This window comes from Pan troglodytes, chromosome 16 (assembly GCF_028858775.2).
Source record: "Pan troglodytes isolate AG18354 chromosome 16, NHGRI_mPanTro3-v2.0_pri, whole genome shotgun sequence".
Lineage (NCBI taxonomy): Eukaryota > Metazoa > Chordata > Mammalia > Primates > Hominidae > Pan > Pan troglodytes.
This window is the reverse complement of record NC_072414.2, coordinates 76513613-76534951: the sequence shown is the minus strand read 5'-3', so window position 1 is coordinate 76534951 and position 21339 is coordinate 76513613. Positions and strand designations below refer to the sequence as shown.

General features: G+C 45.2%; 1 protein-coding gene across 2 annotated transcripts in view; it reads left to right on the top strand.

Moving 5' to 3' along the window:
- The first annotated feature begins 1994 nt into the window (after nucleotides 1-1994).
- Nucleotides 1995-21339, top strand: part of SEC11A (SEC11 homolog A, signal peptidase complex subunit) — a 67606-nt gene continuing 48261 nt past the window's right edge. The window contains exon 1 of one of the 2 annotated variants that reach the window (XM_510560.7): nucleotides 1995-2107. The gene's annotated coding sequence lies outside the window, so the exon portion shown is untranslated. Of the gene's footprint in view, nucleotides 2108-16084; nucleotides 16198-21339 lie in introns of those variants that run through there. The other variant, XM_063795335.1, reaches the window with a different exon arrangement.

Sequence of the window (21339 nt, the reverse complement as noted above, 5' to 3'; positions counted from 1 at the left end):
TTTTTGAAAACTAAAAAACCAGTTGGGTACAGTAAGTCATATATATTTGTATACATACACACACACACACACACACACACACACAGAGATACATGCATACATGTTCCCAAAACATATATCGTTAATTTTAGTTCTTGTTTTCTTTACTAAAACAGTGTCATTTCCTATGTAATATCCTGGGATTTCTTTTTCACTTTTTGTGTTATATTGTTAAAATTCATCTCAGGCTTGATGCATATAGTTGCATTTATTTCTCGTGGCTGCTGTAGACAATTCTAATGTGTGACTATACTAACTTTCATTTTTCCCATGCAACAGAAACTCTTGGTGGCCTGTATTCTTATCCTTGGCCTCTTAGCCCTGAATATATGGTGGCCAGTTTCATGGGAGCCTTCGCTTACAATTTCCGCTGCAAGTGTCAGGTCTTGGGCCTCTCCAATTTCTGTTTCAAGGCCTTTTCAAAGCCATAAGAGCCTACTCAGCCCTCTCACAGGCGTAGTCTGAAAGTAAAGAGAATTAACACAGCCTTCAACCACTGGCAGGTATGAGCCAAGAAATAAATGCCCCAGTCTCCTATCCTTCAGATGGACAATTCTGGGAGGCATTTTTTACACTTTTCAGAGGACTCCAAAAATCAATCACGCCCCTGCGCTGGCTTTCCCTCCTACCCTACCTCACTCGTTCCTCTCCGTTAGACCTGCTGTCCTCCACACACATCATCAATTCCCAAATACACAACCTGCACCCAAGTCCTTGTCTCAGGCTCTGCTTTTGGGGAACCCAAACTAATACACCTGATTTCCCGATATTGAGCATTGGGTTGCTGCAGATTTCTGTTATTGCAAAAGTGCTACCAAAAACTTTCATGTAAAACCCAACGCTGCTCAAATGCGAGAATTTCTTTTTCTTATTTACATAGAAATAGAATTGGTGGTCACAATTCTATTGTGAATGTTCAGCTTCACAAGATAATTTCCAGTTGTTTACCAAAGTGGTTTTGGGGTTTTGTTTTGTTCTGGTTTGATTTTTTTAAACCAATTTACACTTCTAACAACATTGTATATGAGATTCTCTTGATCCACATCCTCTCCAATGCAAGCTATTGTCAGATTTCTTCATTTTTGCCACTCAAATAGACATCAAATGGAATCTCACTGTGGTTTTGACTTGTACCTCTCTGATGATTAATGAAGTTGAATATATCTTTATATGTTTATTGACCATAAATGTTTCATATTCTGAGAAATGCCTTTTCATAGCTTTGTCCACTTTTTTCTATTGGTTCATTGTCCTTTCTTCCTTAATTTTACTATGTTTTTGACAGTTATGGGCTTTTTCTTTGAACTCAAGTGTTCAGAATTGAATTAATCATAATTTTCATGTAATGTAATTTTTTTTCCCTGGTTACAAAAGTAAAGCATGCATGTTATAAAAGAAACAGGTAAAGAGTGCAGACATGTTGAACATAGAAAGAAAAGTCTCCTTTACTGTCAGCTCCACCCCACCTCCAGGCAAGAATAACTCCCATGGACAATTTGTCATTCCATGTTTTTAGATTTTTGTTTTCACATCTCTCTCCCAAATTAGATTGATAGTCTCTCGAGGGTAAAGACTGTATTGTATTCATTTGTGTATTCCCACCAGTAGCATAATGCCTGGTTCAGATCAGGAATGAAATACATTATTGTTGAATGAACTGCTGAAAGACGAGTTAGAACATAGGCTTTGAAGTTAGAAGACTTTGGTTTGCCTGGGGCAGAGAATTCAAGCAGGAGAAAAATGGGAGTACTAGTAAAGTGTGTTGGGCTTTGATTACTGAAAGCCTTGGCTGTTGGGCCGGAGTGTTTGATTTTTATGTTGGAGGCAGTGGGGTGAGGGCATTCAAGACTTTTTAGGTAGAGAAAATTATTTATTCATATATGTATGAATTATTCATATTTATATATATATATTTGTTTGTTTGTTTGTTTGTTTGTTTGTTTTAGACAGAGTCTCACTCTGTTGCCCAGGCTGGAGTGCAGTGATGTGATTTTGGCCCACTGAAACCTCTGCCTCCCAGCTTCAAGTGATCCTCCCACCCGAGCCTTCCTACCAGCTGGGATTACAAGTGAGTGCAACTGCACCTGGCTAATTTTTGTATTTTTAGTAGAGATAGGGTTTCACCATGTTGGTCAGGCTGGTCTTGAACTCCTGACTGCAGGTGATCTGCCGCCTCAGCCTACCAAAGTGCTGGGATTACAGGCATGAGCCACTGTGCCACCTGGCCTATTCTTATGTTTTTACCAGCAACAGAATTAAAATGAGACATTGACAATCTAGTCATCTACTGGCATTGTACAGGATGTAAGGCGGAGGAGAAGGGGGAAAATGAAACTGGAGACAGAAAAATGAATGAATCAAGCAGTTGTGGCCGAACGCGGTGGCTCACACCTGTAGTCCTAGCACTTTGAGAAACCAAAACAGGCAGATCACTTGAGGCCAGGAGTTCAAGACCAGCTTGGGCAACATGGCAAAACCGCATCTCTACAAAAAAATACAAAAAAAAAAAAAAAAAATTAGCCAGGTGTGGTGGCGCACAGCTGTAGTCCCAGCTACTTGGGAGAATCCTTTGAGCCCAGGAGGTTGACCGAGTGAGACCCTGTCTCAAAAAAAAAAAAAAAAAAAAAGTTATTAACTTGGTATGGACACAGACTCCTATGACAAACTCATGAGAACTGTGGCTTCTTTCAGAAAAGTAGCTATAAACCTAAGCCCCTACATTTTTCGAGAATCCCTGGATTAGTGTCTTTTTTTTTTTTTTTTTTTAAGACAGAGTCTTGCTCTGTCGCCAGGCTACAGTGCAGTGGCATGATAGCTCACTGCAACCTCCGCTTCTTGGGTTCAAGCGATTCTCATGTCTCAGCCTCCCGAGTAGTTGGGATTACAGGCACATGCCACCACACCCAGCTAATTTTTGTATTTTTAGTAGAGGCAGGGTTTCACCATGTTGGCCGGGAAGGTCTCAATCTGACCTCGTGATCCGCCCGCCTCAGCCTCCCAAAGTACTGGGATTACAGGCGTGAGCCACTGTGCCCAGCCTAGTGAGTCATTCTAAGAGTGAAAGAATAAGAACTTGCAGCATGTATTTATTTAGTCAGACATATTTATTAATCCCCTACTATGTATGTGCAAGGCACTGAGCTGAGTGCTGGGAACAGACACCATCCAGTATGAGGCATGCATTATGATATGACATAGTGGTCAAGGGCACAGACCCTAAGCCCAGTTCTCTGCCTTCAAACCCCTGCCGGGTGACCTTGTTTAATAAAGCAACTGTACTCCACTTCTGTTTTATAGGGACAATACTGACACCATCCTCATGGGCTGCTGTGAAGATTAAATGAATGCTTCATGAGAGCTTGGGCTTGATGGCAGAAATGAGGGAGGAGAGAGAGGGCAGTAACTATGCGGAGGGGGGATGAGGGCAAGGAAGAATTTTAAAGGATGACAAGATTTTAAAGTAAAGCAGGAGAGGCTGAAGGTGCATCAGTCATGATCTGTTCTGTCCCCTAAGGGGGGCCAAATGGTGGGAGGGGAGAGATCGAGAGCAAACGCAGAGAGGCTGGCTTTAGCTAGGAAGATACTTCCGCTTGTGAGCTGGAGGGGAGGAGTCAAGTGTGGGTGCAGGTGCTGACTCTGAAGTAACCGCAGGCAAGAGGGAAGGAATGTCACCAAAGGGGGAGGGGTGAGGAAAAAGGAAAAGTTGTAACACACTGTCTCAAAGAGGGGATCTAGGAAGATGCAAATGTCAGGGATTATTCAGGACTGGTGAGCTGATAAGGGATACTGATCTGCCTGGTTGGGTAACTTCTGGTGGTCATGGGAGCTACAGGAGAAAAGCATTAAAAAAAAAAAAAAAAGGTGGGGTGGGGGAAGTGGTGAGTGCAGAATGTCACAGTGGTGAAATCCGGAAGAATAGAGACAGGGGAGGCTGGCCATTGTGGCTCACGCCTGTAATCCAAACACTTTGGGAGGTCAAGGCAGGTGGATTGCTGGAGCCCAGGAGTTCAAGACCAGCCTGGGCAACATGGAGAAACCCAGTCTCAATAAAAAAATTAGCTGGGCATCGTGGCACATGCCTGTAGTCCCAGCTATTTGAGAGGCTGAGGTGGGAGGATTGCTTGAGCCCAGCAGGTGAAGGCTGCAGTGAACCATAATCGTGCCACTGCACTCCTGCCTGGGCGACAAAGTGAGACCCTATCTCAAATAAAAAAAGAAAAGAAAGAGTTGGCCGGGTGCGTTAGCTCACACCTGTAATCCCACTGCTTTGGGAAGCCAAGGCAGATGATCACCTGAGGTCAGGAGTTCAAGACCAGCCTGGCCAATGTGGTGAAACCCTATCTCTACTAAAAAATACAAAAATTAGCCGGGCATGGTGGTAGGCACCTATAATCCCAGCTATTTAGGAAGCTGAGGCAGGGAGAATTGCTTGAACCTGGGGGGCAGAGGGTGCAGTGAGCCAAGATCACGCCACTGCACTCCAGACTGGGCAACAGAGTGAGACTCTGTTTCAGAAAAAAAAAGGGGGGGGGGATTTGCTGGATTTGCCAACCCACTGGTCTTTACTGAAGTATCTTAAGGGTCACTAAAGTGTCACAGCAGGTGACTCATGGCAGAGAAGAAAAGGGAGAAAGAACGGTGAGGCAGTAAACCACATGCAATCTGAGAACACTGACTTTGCAATGAAAGGGAAAAGTAAGACATTAACCAGAAAGAATAACAGAGTGAAATGAGGTATATTTCTTTCTAAGGGTCAGAAAAGCTGTACTACTACTGCTGCTGCTGCTGCTGCTGCTGCTGCTGCTGCCTCTTCTTCTTCTTCTTCTTCTTCTTCTTCTTCTTCTTCTTCTTCTTCTTCTTCTTCTTCTTCTTCTTCTTCTTTCTCCTTCTCCTTCTCCTTCCCCTTCTCCTCCTTCTCCTTTTCCTTCTCTTCTTCCTTCTTCCTTCTTCTAAGGTAAAGGCAGCAGTTGTAGAGCTGGCAGGAGAGGGAGGAATAGGGCTTCAAAAACTTAGCTGGAGGCCATGAGCAGTGGCTAACACCTATAATTCCAGCACTTTGGGAGGCCGAGGTGGGCTGATCACTTGAGGCCAGGAGTTCAAGACCAGCCTGGCCAACATGGCAAAACCGCATCTACTAAAAATACAAAAAACAAAACAAAACAAAACAAAAATTAGCTGGGCACTGGACTCCAGACTGGGTGACAGAGCAAGACGCTATCTCGAAAAAAAAAAAAAAAAAAAGTCAACTGGAGTATGATGCCAGCATAATACTATTGTAATTAGCTTCTGTGGGCCAGACATTTTCCATAAGAATATGTTATTCCCAATTTACAGAGGAGGAAACTGAGGCTCAGAGAAGCTAAGTCATTCGCCCAAGATCACACTGCTAGTCAATGGCAGAGTTAGGATTTGAGCCCAGGTCATATGACTCCAAAACACCAAAGCTTGCCTGCCTAATACCAGAGACAAGCAGAAATGTTAGCACTTTGAGGGAGAGGGGATACTTCTGTCCACACCGAGGAAGGAAGAAAGGATTGGAAGAAACATATACTAATGATTTATGTTCATTTATTATTTAGAATTATTCTCCTTCCCACACGAATATATAAGCATATAGATTTTTAAAAATTTCTTTTGATTTATTTGTTTTTTGTTTTGTTTTTGAGATGGAGTCTCACTCTGTTGCCCAGGCTGGAGTGCAATGGCACGATCTCAGCTCACCGCAACCTCTGCCTCCCAGGTTCAAGTGATTCTCATGCCTCAGCCTCCCGAAAAGCTGGGATTACAGACACCCGTCACCATGAGCGGCTAATTTTTTTGCATTTTTAATAGAGACGGAGTTTCACCATGTTGGCTAGGCTGGTCACGAACTCCTGACCTCAAGTGGTCCACCCACCTTGGCCTCCCAAAGTGCTGAGATTACATGGGTGAGCCACCACACCTGGCCAATTTTTTAAATTTCTTTTGAGACAGGGTCTTGCTCTGTCACCCAGGCTGGAGTGCAGTGGTGCAAACACAGCTCACTGCCACCTCAGACTACTGGGCTCAAGAGATCCTCCTGCCTCAGCCTCCCAAGTAGCTGAGACTACCAATGTGTACCACCACACCAAGCTAATTTTTGACATTTTTAGTAGAGATGGGGTCTCACTATGTTGCTCAGGAGAGTCTTGAACTCCTGAGCTCAAAAGATCTTCCCACCTCAGCCTCCCAAAGTGCTGGGATTACAGGCGTGAGCCACCATGCTTGGCTGAAAGCATATAGATTTTTTTTAAGTTGGCATGATCGGTTTACATGACCAAGCACCTTTTAAAAAAAAAAAAAAGGCAGGCTGGGGATGATGGCTCATGCCTGTAATCCCAGCACTTTTGGAGGCTGAGGTGGATGGATCACTTTGAGGTCAAGAGTTCAAGACTAGCCTGGTCAATGTAGTGAAACCCCTGTCACTACTAAAAATAAAAAAATTTTAAAAATTAGCTGGGTGTGGTGGCAGGTGCCTGTAATCCCAGCTACTTGGGAGGCTGAGGCAGAAGAATCACTTGAACCCGGGAGGCAGAGGTTGCACTGAGCCGAGACCATGACATTGCACTCCAGCCTGGGCAACAACAGTGAAACTCCATTTCAAGGAATATATGTATATATGTACAAAAAAATAGCCAGGCGTGGTGGCAGATGCCTGTAATCCCAGCTGTGTGGGAGGCTGAGGCAGGAGAATTGCTTGAGCCCGGGAGGCAGAGGTTGCAGTGAGCTGAGATTGTGCCACTGCACTCCAGTCTGGGCAATAAAGCGAGACTCTGTCTCCAAAAGAAAAAGAAAAAAAAAAAAACCCAATGCAAAAAATTGGCATGATACAGGAAGTCTGACTTTACATAGAAGAAAATTCAGGCAAAGAACCAAGCTGAACTTTTGTGGTCAGAGAATGAACTGGACATGGCCAAGAATGTTAAAGCTGAGTATTTAGAACAGTGGTGTGGCTAATTGATTCACCCAGTCCTCTATCCAAATGGTTGCTTCATAGAAGAATCAATCCTCCCTTAAATACTCCCTTAATTCAAGAGAATGGAGGGGAAAATAGTTTGCATATATTGGCAAGTTGTTTATTGCAACTACAAGGATTTTTGTGATGTATGTCTCATCTATCAATATTTTCTGATGAGTGATTTCAAAATATCTGTCTAAAGAACAGACCTAGGCCGGGCGCGGTGGCTCACGCCTGTAATCCCAGCACTTTGGGAGGCCGACGCGGGCGGATCACGAGGTCAGGAGATCAAGACCATCCTGGCTAACACGGTGAAACCCAGTCTCTACTAAAAATACCAAAAATTAGCTGGGCGTGGTGGCGGGTGCCTGTAGTCCCAGCTATTCGGGAGGCTGAAGCAGGAGAATGGCGTGAACCCGGGAGGCAGAGTTTGCAGTGAGCTGAGATTGCGCCACTGCCCTCGAGCCTGGGCAACAAAGCAAGACTCCGTCTCACAAAAAAAAAAAAAAAAAAAAAAAAAAGAACAGACCTCATTTATATTTGCCAAACTCTCACATGCAAAAAATGCAGAAAAAAACAAAACCAAATCATAAAGCAAAGGGAACTGTACAGTTTCGTGGGCAGGTCACAGGCTAGAACCAGAGACATAAAAACTGACAGCCATGGTGAGCAAATTGGACAAACAGGACCCAAGGACTAAGACATGGTGAGGGGTCACTCCTGCTGCTATACCAATGCTCTAACCCCAGCGGTGACACCAAAAGGTGTTGAAAAAATGCCAAGGTTCAAGGGCATCTAGTAGACCAGGAAAGTACTGGAAAAGCAGATCTGAGCAAAAAGGAGGTGGCCATCTGACTCAGCTTGCAAATCAACCTCTACATGCCAAGCCCACCTATTTCTCAGGAAAATCCTGTTTATCACAACATACTTGGTATAAAAATATGATGAATGTGAGGCCAGGTGCCGTGACTCACGCCTGTAATCCCAGCACTTTGGGAGGCCAAGGTGGGCAGATCACCTGAGGGGAGGAGTTCGAGACCAGCCTGGCCAAGATGGGAAACTCCATCTCTACCAAAAGTACAAAAAATTAGCCAGATATGGTGGGGCATGCCTGTAGTCCCAGCTACTCAGGAGGCTGAAGCAGGAGAGTTGCTTGAACCTGGGAGGCAGAGGTTGCAGTGAGCCGAGATCATGTCACTGCACTCCAACCTGGGCAACAGAATGAGACTCCATCTTTAAAAAAAAAAAAATTGGCCGGGCATGGCTCATGGCTGTAATCCCAGCACTTTGGGAGGCCAAGGTGGGTGGATCACCTGAGATCAGGAGTTCAAGAACAGCCTGACCAACATGGTGAAACCCTGTCTCTACTAAAAATACACAAATTAGCCCATGTGGTGGCACATGTCTGTAATCCCAGCTACTCAAGAGGCTGAGCCAGAAGAATCACTTGAACCCAGGAGGCTGAGGCTGCAGTGAGCTGAGACCGCACCATTGCACTCCAGCCTGGGCAACAAGAGCAAAACTCTGTCTCAAAAAAAAAAAAAAATTAAATTAAATTAAATTAAAATTAAAAATTAGGTCAGGCATAATGGTTCACACCTGTAATTCCGCCACTTTTTGAGGCCAAGGCAGGTGGATTAACTGAGCTCAGGAGTTCAAAAGCAGCCTGGGCAACATGGGGAAAACCCATCTCTACAAAAAATACAAAAAATTACCTAGGTGTGGTGGTGCGCACCTGTAGTCCCAGCTACTTGGGATTTCTTGAGCCCGGGAGATTGACTGCAGTGAGCTGTGATTGCACCACCGCACTCCAGCCTATGCAATAGAGCAAGACCCTGTCTAAAAAAAAAAAAAATTTATTTTAACTCGTTGGACCTGGTGGCATGTGCCTGTAGACCCAGCTATTTGGGAGGCTGGGCCTGAGGCTGCAATGAGCTTTAATCACATCACTGCACTTCAGCCTGGGCAACAGAGTTAGACTCTGTCTCTAAAAAATAAATAAATATGTAATATAAAAAACAAATGAAGTTAATTTTGATAATATACTTTTCTCAATATATCAAAAGTATTACCTGCACAGCAAAAGAAATAATCAACAGAGTAAACAAACAACCTACAGAATGGGAGAAAATATTTGCAAATTATTCATCTGACAAAGGACTAATATCCAGAGACTATAAGGAACTCAAACAACTCAACGACAAAAACAAATAACCTCCTTAAAAAGTAGGCAAAGAACACAAACAAACATTTCTCAAAAGAAGACACACAAGCAACCAACAACATATGAAAAAATACTCTACATCACCAATCATCAGAAAAATACTAATTAAAACCACAATGAGATACCATCTTACACCAGTCAGAATGGATATTATTAAGCCAGGCATGGTGGCTCATGCCTGTAATCCCAGCACTTTGGGAGGCTGAGGTGAGAGGATTGCTTAAGCCCAGGAGTTTGAGATCATCCTGGGCAACACAGGGAGACCCCATCTCAACAAAAAATAAATTTAATTGGCTGGGCACAGTGGCTCACACCTGTAATCCCAGCACTTTGGGAGGATTATACTAAGTGAAATAACTCAGAAACAGAAAATCAAATAGTAAATGTTCTCATTTACAAGTGGGAACTGAACAATGGGCATACACGGATAGAAAGATGGAAATAATAGACAATGGAGCCTCTAAAAGCGGGGAGAGATGAGAAAAATGAGGAAGGGAGATGAGAGTTGAAAAACTACCTACTGGGACCATGTTTACTATTTGGGTGATGGGTACACTAGCATCCTAAACCTCTCCATTATGCAATATATCCATGTAACAAACCCATACATGTATTCCTTGAATCTATAGTAAAAGAAGAGGAACAGAGGTGTACTTGAGAATAGTAGTTAATGAGCATTGTTTTTCTAAATTGATGGTTTTAGAGCAGTCCACTAGCATAAGCCCATGTCATGTGACCAATGCCATGTGTTCTTTTTGTTTTGTATTTAAAAAACAAAAAAGTACTGCTGGGTGCAGTGGCTCGCGCCTATAGTCCTTGCACTTTAGGAGGCCAGGGCAGGAGGACTGCTTGAGGCCATGAGTTCAAGACCTGCTTGGGCAACATACCAAGACCTTGTCTATAAATTAGCCAGGTGTGATGGTTAATATTGAGCGTCAACTTGATTGGATTGAAGGATGCAAAGTATCATTCCTTGGTGTGTCTGTGAGGGCGTTGCCAAAGGAGGTTAACACTTGAGTCAGTGGACTGGGAGAGGAAGACCCACCCTTAATCTGAGTGGGCACCATCACCTTGGCTGCCAGCACAGCTAGAAAAAGCAGAAGAGGGCCGGACGCAGTGGCTGACACCTGTAATCCTAGCACTTAGAGAGGCCGAGGCGAGCAGATCACAAAGTCAGGAGTTTGAGACAAGCCTGGCCAATATGGTGAAACCCTCGTGTCTACTAAAAATACAAAAATCAGCCAGGTGTGGTGGTGGGCGTCTGCAGTCCCAGCTACTCCGGAGGCTGAGGCAGGAGAATCGCTTGAACCCGGGAAGCAGAGGTTGCAGTGAGCCGAGATCGTGCCACTGCACTCCAGCCTGAGCAACAGAGCAAGATTCTGTCAAAAAAAAGAAAGAAAGAGGAGAGGAGAAGAGAAAAGAAAAAGAAAAAGCGGAAGAAAGTGGAATGAACAGACTTGCTGAGTCTCCTGACCTCCATCTTTCTCCAGTGCTGAATGCTTCCTGCCCTCGGACACCTCAGCTTTTGGACTCCTGGACTTACGTCAGTGGTTTGCCAGGGGCTCTTGTGCCTTCTGCCACAGACTGAAGCTGCAGCTTTTCTACTTTTGAGGTTTTGGGACTCAGGATGGTTTTCTTGCTCCTCAGCTTGCAAGCGGCCTGTTATGGGACTTCACCTTGTGATCGTGTGAGCCAATACTCCTTTTTTTTTTTTTTTGAGCTGGAGTTTTGCTCTTGTCACCTAGGCTGGAGTGCAATGGCACAATCTCGGCTCACTGCAATCTCCGCCTCCCGGGTTCAGGCAATTCTCCTACCTCAGCTTCCCAAGTAGCTGGGACTACAGGCATGCATCACCATGTCCGACTAATCTTGTATTTTTAGTAGAGACGAGTTTTCACCATGTTGGCCAGACTGGTCTCAAACCCCTGACTTCAGGTGATCAGCCCACCTCAGTCTCCCAAACTGCTGGGATTATAGGCATGAGCCACCGCGCCTGGCCCAGTACTCCTTAATAAACTCCCTTTCATATATACATCTATGCTATTAGTACTGTCCATCTAGAGAACCCTGACTAATACACCAGGCATGATGGCATGTGCCTGTAGTCCTGGCTACTCTGCAGGCTGAGGTGGGAGGATCGCTAGATCCCAAGAGTTGGAGTTTGAGGCTGCGGGGAGCTATGATCCAGCCACGGCACTCCAGCCTAGTCAAGAGAGATCTTGCTTCAAAAAAAAAAAAGTATGATCATCCCTTCTTGAAATCAGTGTAATTGGTAGTTTATATTCTTTTTTCATACCAAGTCTTCCATATCTAGGATGTATTTATCAATTGCAGTACATCTCAATTTGGACTAAGCCTCATTTCAAGTACTCACGAGCCCCATGTGGCGAGTGGCTATTGTGTTGGACAGTTCAGACATAGAAACCACTCTTAGCATTTCAGCATTAGAGTATTTTCTTTGTACTTTTTTTCTCTTTTCTTCCTTCCTTCTTTTTTTCTTTGAAAACATGTTTAATTGGGTAATCTGGATTTTGAAGGAAGTGAGGAAAATTCATATTCTGAGAGTCTCTAGTTTTAAATTTTAAGTGTTTCCAGTACAACTCTCCTTTGTTTATTTGTTTTTAAGTGTTTTTGTTTGTTTGTTTGTTTTTTGTGACAGAGTTCTGCTCTGTCACCCAGGCTGGAGTGCAGTGGCACAATCTCATCTCACTGCAACCTCTGCCTCCCAGATTCAGGCAATTCTCCTGCCTCTGCCTCCTGAGTAGCTGGGATTACAGGTGCACACCACCATGTCCGGCTAATTTTTGTATTTTGTAGAGACGGGGTTTCACCATGTTGGCCAGGCTGGTCTTGAGCTCCTGACCTCAGGTGATCCGCCTGCCTCAGCCTCCCAAAGTGCTGGGATTACAGGCATGAGCCACCATGCCTGGCCCTATTTTTACTTTTTTAAGATGGGGTCGGGCTCTGTCACCCAGGCCGGAGTGCAGTGGTGCAATCTTGGCTCACTGCAGCCTTGACCTCCTGGCTCAAGCGATCCTCCCACCTCAGCCTCCCAAATATCTGGGACTACATATGTGTGCCACCACACCCGGCTAATTTTTGTATTTTTTGTAGATACGGCATTTCACTATGTTGCCCAGGCTGGTTTCAAACTCTTGAGCTCAAGTGATCTGCCCATGTTGGCCTACCAAAGTGCTGGGATTACAGGCTTGAGCCACCGTGCCCTGCTGTTTGTTTGTTTTTAAAAACTCAGGTGTGGCCGGGTACTGGTGGCTCACGCCTGGAATCCCAGCACTTTGGGAGGCCGAGGTGGGCGGATCATGAGGTCAAGAGATGGAGACCATCCTGGCCAACACTGTGAAACCACTTCTCTACTAAAGATACAAAAATTAGCTGGCCGTAGTGGCACACGCCTGTACTCCCAGCTACTTGGGAGGCTGAGGGAGGAGAATCGCTTGAACCCGGGAGGCAGAAGTTGCAGTGAGCTGAGATCGCACTACTGCACTCCAGCCTGGGCAATAGTGAGAGACTCCATCTCGAAAAAACAAAACAAAACAAAACTAGGTGCACAGATTCTTTTGGGAAGATAAAAAGGCAGGAGAAGCCAGACGTGGTGGCTCATGCCTGTAATCCCAGCACTTTGGGATCACAAATTCAAGAGATCGAGACCATCCTGGCCAACATGGTAAAACCTTGCCTCTACTAAAAATACAAAACTTAACTTGGTGTGCTGGTGCGTGCCTGTAGTCCCAGCTACTCGGGAGGCTGGGGCAGGAGAATTGCTTGAACTTGGGAGGCGGATGTTGCAGTGAGCCGAGATTACACCACAGCACTCCAGCCTGGGCCGCAGAGCGAGACTCCATCTAAAAGAAAAAGAAAAAAGGCAGGAGAATGTGTTGCAGTTGCTGCTGTTGAACACTCATTTCCTTTTATTCATTTGTTCATTTCTTTTCTCTCTCTTTTTATTTTTTATTTTTTGAGACAGGGTCTCACTCTGTTGCCCAGGCTTTAGTACACATAGCTATTTTTTTTCTCATTTTTTGTAGAGATGGGCCTCCCTATGTTGTCCAGGCTGGTCTTGAACTCCTGGGCTCCAGCAATCCTCCTGCCTCAGCCTCCCAAAGTGCTGGGATTACAGGCATGAGCCATTACACCTGACCCATTTTTTCTCCTAACAGCAGTTACTGGACATCAACTATGGGCCAGGGACTGTAACTTGGGATAGCTTTACAGACATGTTGCCTGGCTTGTGAAGCCTACAATTTACCAGAAGAGCCAGACAAGTAATGACAATAAAATGTGATAAGTGTTGTGATAGGGGAAGAATGAAGGGCTCAGTGGCTGCCTGGGAGAATAATTTAAGCCATTTTGGGAGATAAGAGAAGGCTTTGGTGGTTGGGGGTGGAGGGAATGATGTCTAAGATGGAACCTAAAGATTAAGTAAAGAATGGCTAAGCAAAGGGGAGAAATAAGGGCTAGAGAATGCCAGAAAGAGTGGCTTTAAGGAATGCCCAGAGCCTTTTGGGGAACTGAAAGAAGTTATGTGTGGTTAGGGCCTCCAGGGTGAGGGGTGAGGCTGGTATTGTGCATTCTTCTCTGGGCAGCCTAGTTAACAGTGGGAGTTGGGAGGCAGGATGTTGACAAATCTGGACAAGGCAGGCCCAACACAGGAAGTGCTCCACCCCAAAAATATTCGTTCACCAGTTCAGTTCGAGTTCACCAGTTATAGACCCAAATGTGTTAATGAGCTTTTCTTTAGGACAGCAAGAATCTCTGGTGAGGCACTGACACCTTATTTTAGATTCAGAAGATTGAACATGATAGAAGTTCCATGTAATAAGGGACATATAAAAATACTGGCCGGGCGCGGTGGCTTATACCTGTAATCCTAGCACTTTGGGAGGCCAAGACGGGCGGATCACGAGGTCAGGAGATCGAGACCATCCTGGCTAACACGGTGAAATCCTGTCTCTACTAAAAATACAAAAACTTAGCTGGCCTGGTGGCGGGTGCCTGTAGTCCCAGCTACTGGGAAGGCTGAGGCAGAAGAATGGCGTGAACCCAGGAGGTGGAGCTTGCAGTGAGCCGAGATGGCGCCACTGCACTCCAGCCTGGGCGACAGAGCGAGACTCCGTCTAAAAAAAAAATACGTATAGGCCGGGTGCGGTGGCTCATGCCTGTAATCCCAGCACTTTGGGAGGCCGAGGCGGGCAGATCACCTGAGATCAGGAGTTCAAGACCAGCCTGGCCAACATGGTGAAACCCCGTCTCTACTAAAAATACAAAAATTAGCCAGGCATGGTGGCAGGTGCCTGTAATCCCAGCTACTCGGGAGGCTGAGGCAGGAGAATTGCTTAGAATCCAGGGGGAGGAGGTTGCAGTGAGCCGGGATCGAGCCACTGCACCCCAGCCTAAGTGACAGAGTGAGACTCTGTCTCAAAAAAAAAAAAAGTACGTATAAAATATAGGTATGGGGGCCAGGCGCGGTGCCTCACGCCTGTAATCCCAGCACCTTGGGAGGTCGAAGCGGGTGGATCACCTGAGGTCAGGAGTTTGAGACCAGCCTGGCCAACATGATGAAACCCCATCTCTACTAAAAATATAAAAAATTAGCCGGATGTGGTGGCTGGCGCCTGTAATCCCAGCTCAGGAGGCTGAGGCAGGAAAATCGCTTGAACCCGGGAGGCAGAGGTTGCAGCGAGCCAAGATCAAGTCACTGCACTCTAGCCTGGGCAACAAGAGTGAAAACTCCATCTCAAAAAAAAAAAATAGATAGATAGAAAGATATAGCCGGGCACAATGGCTCACACTTATAATCCCAACACCTTGGGATGCTGAGGTGGGAGGATTGCTTGAACCCAGGAGTTCAAGATCAGTCTGGGCAACATAGCAAGAACCCATCTCTACAAAAAATAAAAACCAGGTGCCGTGGCACCTGCCTCTAGTGTCAGCTATTCAGGAGGCTGAGGTGAGAGGATTGCTTGAACCCAGGAGGTAGAGGCTGCAGTGAGCTGTGATCACACCACTGCACTCCAGCCTGGGTGACAGAGGGAGACCCTGTCTCAAAAAAAAAAAAAGAAAAAAGAAAAAAAAGAAACAGGTGAGGAACTAATGAAAAGGCAATTAACTCTGACTTGGGGTGGTCTGGACAGGCTTCACGTAGGATATGACACCTAGACAGGGTCTGGAAGAGAAGCAGGAGTTTGTCAGCCCTCTAAGTGGGAGGACATTCTGATAATAACCATGATTTACTGATTTACTAAGTGTCAGGCACTGTTCTGGTGGTATATTGTTTTGTTTTGTTTTGTTTTTTTGAGATGGAGTCTCGCTCTGTCGCCCAGGCTGGAGTGCAATGGCACGATCTTGGCTTACTTCAACCTCTGCCTCCCAAGTTCAAATGATTTTCCTGCCTCAGCCTCCCAAGTAGCTGGGATTACAGGTGCATACCACCATGCCCGACTAATTTTTTTTTTTTTTTTTTGTATTTTTAGTAGAGACGAGGTTTCACCATATTGGCCAGGCTGGTCTTGAACTCCTGACCTTGTGATCTGCTCACCTCAGCCTCCCAAAGTGCTGGGATTACAGGCGTGAGTCACCACACCCACTGTTTGGTTTGTTTTTAGAGAGACAGGGGTCTTGTTCTGTCACCCAGGCTGGAATGCAAGTGGTTGGATCATAGCTCACTGTGACTTTGCACTCCTGGGCTTAACTGATCCTCCTGCCAGGGCCTCTCAAAGTGCTGGGATTACAGGTGTAAGACACTGCACCTGGCTCTAGTGGGTTTTATTCATTAGCTCACTTAATCCTTTTTTTTTTTTTTTTTTTTTTTTTTTGAGACAGGGTCTTGCTCTATCTCCCAGGCTGGAGTGCAGTAGTGCAACCATGGCTCACTGTAGCCTCAACCTCCCGGGCTCAATGGATCTTCTCACCTCAGCTTCCTGAGTAGTTGGGACTTCAGGTGTGTGCCAACATGCCTAACTAATTTTTGCGTTTTTTGTAGAGACAGGGTTTCACCATGTTGCCCAGGCTGGTCTCAAACTCCTGGCCTCAGCAATCCACCTACCTTGACCTCCCAAAGTGCTAGGATTGTAGGCATCAGCCACTGCACCCAGACTAGCTCACTTAATTCTAATAATAATAATTTAAAAAACTCTGGGTGCTAAAATATCTGTTTACAGATGAAGAAATGGAGGCATATAGAGGTAAAGTAACTCATCTAGAGTCACACAGTAAAGGTTAGAGCAGTTTGGCTCCAGAGATCACTTCTTTAATTCCTATGACATATGCTGGAGTATAGGTGGTTGAGTATGTCTGGACTATAGGGTAACAAGTTGGCAAGGAACGTCAGATATCAAGTTGATGAAAGAGGCAGTAGCCTGCTGGACGCAGTGGCTCACGCCTGTAATCCCCAGCACTTTGAGAGGCCAAGACAGGTGGATCACCTGAGGTCAGGGGTTTGAGACCAGCCTTACCAACATGGTGAAACCCTATCTCTACTAAAAATACAAAAATTAGCTAGGTATGGTGGTGCACATCTGTAATCCCAGCCACTCGGGAGGCTGAGGCACAAGAATCGCTTGAACCTGGGAGGTGGAGGTTGCAGTGAGCTGAGATCATGCCACTGCCCTCCAACCTGGGTGACTAAAAGAAAAGGAGAGGAGAGGAGAGGAGAGGAGAAGAGAGGAGAGGAGGCAGTAGCCAAATCCCACAGATTCAGCGTGAGTACCTTGAAGAGAGGCTCTTAGGAGACTTTAGGTAAATATTTTAAAGTACTTGAATGTATATATAAATGATTGCTAATGAATGTGATTCTGGATATCCATATCCAGATTTACACAAGCCATATTTCCAGTGGTGATTCACTGCCTCAACAGATTCCTATAGGATCCCTTAACCTATCAAGAGGGATATCAAGAGCCAATTCCCTGTCATTAACTATGAGATCCAAGAGCTCAAAAGGCAACTTTTCCAAGAGGGAGGAGGTGCAGGCCCAGTTAGAGGGAAGAGGGTAAGGGTGTCCCCACTCTTGATCCTCTACCCACACGACATCCACATTCACAACAGGGATCTCTCCTCTCTAAGGACTCACAAAACAAACATCAGGGCCCCTTTCTTCTTCAGCTAAAGCAGTATAGCCAAGCAGGAAATTGATGGGTCCTCCCCAACCCCCATCACATATATGCACATACCAACCCAGAAGGCTGGTGCTTCCCTCTTACAGCTGTCCCTGCAGCTGTCTGGGACTTTTTAAAGAGAGCTTTCCAAAAATCTTCCAGGGAGACTTGGGTGACTCCAGTAATCTCTCTGCACAGAAGGTGCCTTTGATTTTTGAGAATGATATTTCTGTCATCCCATGCTATACAGAGCTGCTACATCTTTTAAAACCTTGGTCTCTGATGTCCATAGCCACTGGGTTGGTAGGCAGAAAGTTCCCATCTCTGCATCCGCCTGACCTGACCTCAGGCAACCCCCAGCAAGCTGAGATAGATCGATAGATCCTTGTGGGAGATTGCACCAGGGAAGAGCCACATCTCCAGTGTGGCCTATGCACCAGCTTGCTGTGATATGCCTGGGCCACTTCCTTTTCTGGCAGGGTCATAGAGGACCTTCTGCTTCTACCCACCACTTCCTACATTGAGAAGGTGAAGGAGAAACTGGTAAGATAATAATTATTTTTAATAGAGTTTTAAAAACATGAAGTCAGGCCGGGCGCGGTGGCTCATGCTTGTAATTCCAACACTTTGGGAGGCCGAGGGGGGCAGATCACCTGATGTTGGGAGTTCGAGACCAGCCTGACCAACATGCGGAAACCCTGTCTCTACTAAAAATAAAAAATAAATAAATAAATAAATAAATAAATAAATAAATAAAAAATAGCCGGGCGTGGTTGCGCATGCCTGTAATTCCAGCTACTTGGGAGGCTGAGGCAGGAGAATCACTTGAGCCCGGGAGGCAGAGGTTGCGGTGAGCCGAGATTACACCATTGCACTCCACTCCAGCCTGGGCAACAACAACAACAACAAAAAAAAACCCCACATGACGTCTACTTTGCTTCTGCTGGTAGAGACCCTTGATTTGTACAGAAGTGGTTAACCAGGGCTCAACCATAATGACAGACCTTCTTAGCCTAGAATTTGTGTATCAGTTTGAACCCACTTCTTGTTTTCAATAATTATTAAATTCTTTGTCCACTTACCATTTGTCATCCATTGTGACAACAGCTTTATTTATTTATTTATTTTATTTATTTTTTGAGATAGAGTCTCTCTTTGTCGCCAAGACTGGAGTGCAGTAGCACAATTATGGCTCACTAAGGGATCAACTTTCAGGACTCAATCGATCCTCCTGACTCAGCCTCCCGAGTAGCTGGAACTACAGGCATGTGTCCCCACACCTGGCTAATTTTTAAAATTTTCTGTAGAGATGAGGCTTCCACTATGTTGCCCAGGTTGGTCTCGAACTCCTGGGCTCGAGTAATCTGCCCACCTTGGCCTCTCAAAGTATTGGGATTACAGGCGTCAGCCACCATGCCCAGCCCCCAACAGCCTTATTTACATGTACTATTTTGTTAAATCCTCAAATGACATAAATTCTTTTCTATTCCTACTTTACACACCAGAAAACTAGGGATTAAAAAATTGCTAACTGAGTTGGGCATGGTGGCATGCACCTGCAGTCCCAGCTACTTGGGAGGCTGAGTGGGAGGATTGCTTGAGCCTGGGGGGTCTAGGCTGCAGTGAAGGGTGATCACATCACTGCACTCCAGCCTGGGTGACAGAGTGAGACTCTGTCTGTAGAAACATTAAATTAAATAAATTTTTTTGGAAAAAGAGTTAACTAATTGGTCCAAGATCAAACAGCTGGCAATTGATCTGTGATTCAAAGCCAAGTGGGTCTAACTTAACTTCTATACTAAGATGCTTCCTTCAGCGGGGCCAGCAGGCTCTCTGTAAAGGAAAATGCCAGACATAACACTGTGATTGACAGGGCCCAAAAGACTTATGTGTCAGAAAGATTGCCATCCCAGTTGGCAGAGAAAATAGCAAGTCAGAGTCCCACATTTGGAAAATTGAATTCCTTAGGCTTTATATCTATATCAAGTCTGGGATCACCTGTCCTATATCTGAATTATTTTCATAAGAGACACCGAGCAGTACAAGAAACCTCATTAAGCCTTTGCAGATCCTCCTAGTTTATATCACTCTCCCCTGGTCCTGTTCCTTTCTCATGCATTCTTTTTTTTTTTTAAGACAGAGTCTCACTCCATTGCTCAGGCTGGAGTGCAATGGTGTGATCTTGGCTCACTGCAACCTCTGCCCCCCAGGTTCAAGCGATTTTCCGCCTCAGCCTCCGAGTAGCTGGGACTACAGGCACCTGCCACCATGCCTGGCTAAGTTTTGTATTTTTAGTAGAGACAGGGTTTCCCCATGTTGGCCAGGCTGGTCTCGAACTCAACCTCAGGTGATCCATCTGCCTCGGCCTCCCAAAGTGCTGGGATTACAGACATGAGCCACCGTGCCTGGCCTAATTTTTAGTTTTAGTAGAGCAGAGGTCTCACTTTGTTGTCCAGGCTGGTCTTGAACTCCTGGGCCCAAGGGATCTTTCCCCCTTGGCTTCTCAAAGTGCTGGGATTACAGGCGTGAGCCACCGTGCCTGGCCTGACACCCTTTTTAAGCTCCCCACAAGCCTCCCCAACTGAACTGACTTTTGCCACATCTGAAACTCCACAGGACTTTACGCCTCTCTTAAGGCTCTTTTCTACACATTACAAGATTGATACTCATTTAAATAGTTGCTGGCGCTCACTTTTAGATTTGAATTCAACATTAATAGGCATAGGCCAAGGGTTCTACTAGCCAGAATTTAGACTAGAACCCATATTTAACATTTATTAACAAATACTTATTGAGTGTCTGCTACATGTCTGGTACTCTTATGGAAGCTGGAGATAAAGGGGTGGACAAGACAATGTCCCTGTCCTCATGGAGTTCACATGTATTTTCTTCCCCAAGTCTTCCTAAATTGGATAAATTAGGAATTTTTTTTCAACTCAATAAGTGTGGGGTGCCTAGAGGCAGCAGTTTTTGGAGGTGACAAAAATACACACACACACACACACACACACTTTTAAATTCAACAAGTATTTATTGGGTATAACATGTGCTAGGCTATGTGTTCACCACTAGGAATTTAACAGTGAGCCAGCCACCAGTGGTTTCTTTTTCTTTCTCATAATAGCTTTATCGTGATATAATACACATACCATACAATTCACCAATGTAAAGTGTACGATTTAATGGTTTTGAGTATATTCACATAGTTGTAGAACTAGCATCCCCTAAAAGAAACTCCATACCCATTAGCAGCCACTCCCCATTTTCCCCAACTCTCCCAGCCCTAGGCAACCACTGATTTCCATCTCTGTGGATTTGTCTATTCTAGATATTTCACCTAAATGGAATCATGCAATGCTTTGTCTTTTGTGACTGGATCCTTTCACTAAATCTGTTTCAAGGGTCATTCATGTTGTAGTATTTCCTTTTGTTGCCAGATTAATATTCCATTGTACCAGCGGAATTATTAGTACATTATTCCAATATACCACATTTATTTATCCCTTCATTAGTTGATAAACATTTCAGTTATTTCCACTTTTTAGCTATTATGAATAATGCTGCTGTGAACATTCATGTACAAGTTTCCGTGTGGACAAACGTTTTCAATTTTCTTGGGTATATACCTAGCAGTGGAATTGCTGGTTAATATGGTGATTCCATCTTTAACCTTTTTTTGTTTGTGTGTTTTGAGATAGGGTCTCACTTTGTCGCCCAGGTTGGAGTGCAGTGGCACGATCTCGGCTCACCGCAAACTCTGCCTCCTGGGTTCAAGCGATTCTCCTGCCTCAGCCTCCCCAGTAGCTGAGATTACAGGTGCCCACCACCACACCCGCCTAATTTTTGTATTTTTAGTAAAGACGGGTTTTCACCATGTTGGCCAGGCTAGTCTGGAACTCCTGACCTCAGGTGATCTGCCTGCCTCAGCCTCCCAAAGTGCTGGGATTACAGGCATGAGCCACTGCAGACGGCACATCTTTAACCTT